This window comes from Triticum dicoccoides, chromosome 5A (genome assembly GCF_002162155.2).
Source record: "Triticum dicoccoides isolate Atlit2015 ecotype Zavitan chromosome 5A, WEW_v2.0, whole genome shotgun sequence".
Lineage (NCBI taxonomy): Eukaryota > Viridiplantae > Streptophyta > Magnoliopsida > Poales > Poaceae > Triticum > Triticum dicoccoides.
The window spans coordinates 632712844-632717807 of record NC_041388.1 but is presented as its reverse complement, the minus strand read 5'-3'; positions in this window follow the sequence as shown (position 1 = coordinate 632717807).

Genomic DNA, 4964 nt, shown 5'->3' with positions numbered 1-4964 from the left:
GGGGCAAGAGAAGGAGCGCCAGGAGGAGTCCTACTCCCTCTGGGAGTAGGACTCCCCCCCTTTCCTAGTTGGAATAGGATTCGCGGAGGGGGGAAAAGAGGAGAGAGAGGAGGAAGGGGGGCCGGCCCCCTCTCCTTGTCCTATTCGGACCAAAGGGGGGGAGGGGCGCGCGGCCCATCTCTGGCCACCTCTCCTCTCTTCCACTAAGGCCCACTAAGGCCCATATACCTCCCGAGGGGTTCCGGTAACCTCTCGGTAATCCGGTAAAATTCCGATTTCACCCGGAACACTTCCGATATCCAAACATAGGCTTCCAATATATCAATCTTTATGTCTCGACCATTTCGAGACTCCTCGTCATGTCCGTGATCACATCCGGGACTCCGAACAAACTTTAGTACATCAAAATGCATAAACTCATAATATAACTGTCATCGTAACCTTAAGCGTGCGGACCCTACGGGTTCGAGAACAATGTAGACATGACCGAGACACGTCTCCGGTCAATAACCAATAGCGGAACCTAGATGCTCATATTGGCTCCTACATATTCTACAAAGATCTTTTATCGGTCAGACCGCATAACAACATACGTTGTTCCCTTTGTCATCGGTATGTTACTTGCCCGAGATTCGATCGTCGGTATCCCATACCTAGTTCAATCTTGTTACTCGTTCCGTAATACATCATCCTGCAACTAACCCATTAGTTGCAATGCTTGCAAGGCTTCAGTGATGTGCATTACCGAGAGGGCCCTGAGATACCTCTCCGACAATCGGAGTGACAAATCCTAATCTCGAAATACGCCAACCCAACATGTACCTTTGGAGACACCTGTAGAGCTCCTTTATAATCACCCAGTTACGTTGTGACGTTTGGTAGCACACAAAGTGTTCCTCCGGCAAACGGGAGTTGCATAATCTCATAGTCGTAGGAACATGTATAAGTCATGAAGAAAGCAATAGCAACATACTAAAAGATCGAGTGCTAAGCTAATGGAATGGGTCATGTCAATTAGATCATTCAACTAATGATGTGATCCCGTTAATCAAATGACAACTCTTTGCCCATGGTTAGGAAACATAACCATCTTTGATTAACGAGCTAGTCAAGTAGAGGCATACTAGTGACACTCTGTTTGTTTATGTATTCACACATGTATTATGTTTCCGGTTAATACAATTCTAGCATGAATAATAAACTTTTATCATGATATAAGGAAATAAATAATAACTTTATTATTGCCTCTAGGGCATATTTCCTTCAGTCTACCACTTGCACTAGAGTCAATAAACTAGTTCACATCGCCATGTGATTTAACAGCAATAGTTCACATCACCATGTGATTAACACCCATAGTTCACATCGATATGTGATCAACACTCAAAGGGTTTACTAGAGTCAATAATCTAGTTCACATCATTTATGTGATTAACACCCAAAGAGTACTAAGGTGTGATCATGTTTTGCTTGTGAGATAATTTTAGTCAACGGGTCTGTCACATACAGATCTGTAAGTATTTTGCGAATTCTATGTCTCCAATGCTCTGCACGGAGCTACTCTAGCTAATTGCTCCCACTTTCAATATGTATCTAGATCGAGACTTAGAGTCATCCAGATCTGTGTCAAAACTTGCATCGACGTAACTTTTTACGACGAACCTTTTGTCACTTCCATAATCGAGAAATATTTCCTTATTTCACTAAGGATAATTTTGACCAATGTCCAGTGATCTACTCTCCCTTGCTTAACACAGTGTAGGGTATACAATAGATCTGGTACACATCATGGTATACTTTATAGAACCTATGGCTGAGGCATAGGGAATGACTTTCATTCTCTTTCTATCTTCTGCCGTGGTTGGGCTTTGAGTCTTACCCAATTTCATACCTTGTAACACAGCCAAGACCTCTTTCATTGACTGTTCCATTTTTAAACTACTTCAAAATATTGTCAAGGTATGTACTCATTGAAAAAAACTTATCAAGCATCTTGATCTATCTCTATAGATTTTGATGCTTAATATGTAAGCAGCTTCACCGAGGTCTTTCTTTGAAAAACTTCTTTAAACACTTCTTAATGCTTTACAGAATAATTCTACATTATTTCCGATCAACAATATGTCACTCACATATACTTATCAGAAATGTTGTAGTGCTCCCACTCACTTTCTTGTAAATACAGGCTTCACCGCAAGTTTGTATAAAACTATATGCTTTGATCAACTTATCAAAGCTTATATTCCAACTCCGAGATGCTTGCACCAGTCCATAGATGGATCGCTGGAGCTTGCATATTTTGTTAGCACCTTTAGGATTGACAAAACCTTCTGGTTGCATCATATACAACTCTTCTTTAAATCCATTAAGGAATGTAGTTTTGTTTATCCATTTGCCAGATTTCATAAAAATGCGGCAATTGCTAACATGATTTGGACAGACTTAAGCATCGCTACCAGTGAGAAAATTTCATCATAGTCAACACCTTGAACTTTGTCAAAAAACCTTTTTCGACAAGTCTAGCTTTGTAGATAGTAACACTACTATCAACGTCCGTCTCCCTCTTAAAGATCCATTTATTTTCTATGGCTTGCCGATCATCGGGCAAATCCATCAAAGTCCATACTTTGTTCTCATACATGGATCATATCTCAGATTTCATGGCCTCAAGCCATTTCGCAGAATCTAGGCTCATCATCGCTTCCTTATAGTTCGCAAGTTCGTCATGGTCTAGTAACATGACTTCCAGAACAGGATTACCGTACCACTTTGGTGCGGATCTCACTCTGGTTTACCTACGAGATTTGGTATTAACTTGATCTGAAGTTACATGATCATCATCATTAGTCTTCCTCACAAATTGGTGTAGTAGTCACAGGAACAGATTTCTTGTGATGAACTACTTTTCAAAAAGGGAGAAGGTACAATTACCTTATCAAGTTCTACTTTCCTCCCACTCACTTCTTTCAAGAGAAACTCCTTCTCTAGAAAGGATCCATTCTTAGCAACGAATGTCTTGCCTTCGGATCTGTGATAGAAGGTGTACCCAAGAGTCTCCTTTGGGTATCCTATGAAGACATATTTCTCCGATTTGGGTTTGAGCTTATTAGGATGAAACTTTTTCACATAAGCATCGCAAACCAAAACTTTAAGAAACGACAACTTTGGTTTCTTGCCAAACCACAATTCAGATTGTGTCGTCTCAACGGACTTAGATGGTGCCCTTTTTAAACGTGAATGCAGCTGTCTTTAATGCATATGTTGGGGAACGTAGTAATTTCAAAAAATTTCCTACGCACACGCAAGATCATGGTGATGCATAGCAATGAGGGGGGGGGAGTCTGATCTACATACCCTTGTAGATCGCAACGGAAGCGTTGACACAACGTAGAGGAAGTAATCGTACGTCTTCTTCCCGATCCGACCGATCCAAGCACCGTTATTCCGGCACCTCCGAGTTCTTAGCACACGTACAGCTCGATGACGATCCCCGGGCTCCGATCCAGCAAAGCTTCAGGGAGGAGTTCCGTCAGCATGACGGCGTGGTGACGATCTTGATGTTCTACCGACGCAGGGCTTCGCCTAAGCACTACAACGATATGATCGAGGTGGAATATGGTGGCAAGGGGCACCGCACACGGCTGAGGAACGATCTCAATCATCAACTTGTGTGTCTAGAGGTGCCCCCTGCCTCCGTATATAAAGGAGCCAAGGGGGAGAGGTGCGCCGGCCAGGAGGAGGGCGCAGGAGGAGTCCTACTCCTACCGGGAGTAGGACTCCCCCCCAATCCTATTCCAACTAGGATTCCCAAGGGGGAAAGAGGGAGAGGGGTGGCCGGCCACCTCTCCTAGTCCTAATAGGACTAGGGGAGGGGGGAGGCGCGCAGCCCTTATGGGCAGCCCTTTCACCTTTCCATTAAGGCCCACTAAGGCCCATATGATTCCCGGGGGGTTTCGGTAACCTCCTGGTACTCCGGTAAAATCCCGATTTCACCCGGAACACTTCCGATGTCCAAACATAGGCTTCCAATATATCAATCTTTATGTCTCGACCATTTCGAGACTCCTCATCATGTCCGTGATCACATCCGGGACTCCGAACAACGTTCGGTACATCAAAATGCATAAACTCATAATAACTGTCATCGTAATGTTAAGCGTGTGGACCCTACGGTTCGAGAACAATGTAGACATGACCGAGATACGTCTCCGGTCAATAACCAATAGCGGGACCTGGATGCCCATATTGGCTCCTACATATTCTACGAAGATCTTTATCGGTCAGACCGCATAACAACATACGTTGTTCCCTTTGTCATTGGTATGTTACTTGCCCGAGATTCGATCGTCGGTATCCAATACCTAGTTCAATCTCGTTACCGGCAAGTCTCTTTACTCGTTCCGTAATACATCATCTCACAACTACCATATTAGTTGTAATGCTTGCAAGGCTTATGTGATGTGCATTACCGAGAGGGCCCAGAGATACCTCTCCGACAATCGGAGTGACAAAACCTAATCTCGAAATACGCCAACCCAACATGTACCATTGGAGACACCTGTAGTACTCCTTTATAATCACCCAGTTACGTTGTGACGTTTGGTAGTACCCAAAGTGTTCCTCCGGTAAACGAGAGTTGCATAATCTCATAGTTATAGGAACATGTATAAGTCATGAAGAAAGCAATAGCAACATACTAAACGATCGGGTGCTAAGCTAATGGAATGGGTCATGTCAATCAGATCATTCAACTAATGATGTGACCTCGTTAATCAAATAACAACTCATTGTTCATGGTTAGGAAACATAACCATCTTTGATTAACAAGCTAGTCAAGTAGAGGCATACTAGTGACACTTTGTTTGTCTATCTATTCACACATGTATTATGTTTCCGGTTAATACAATTCTAGCATGAATAATAAACATTTATCATGATTATAAGGAAATAAATAATAACTTTAT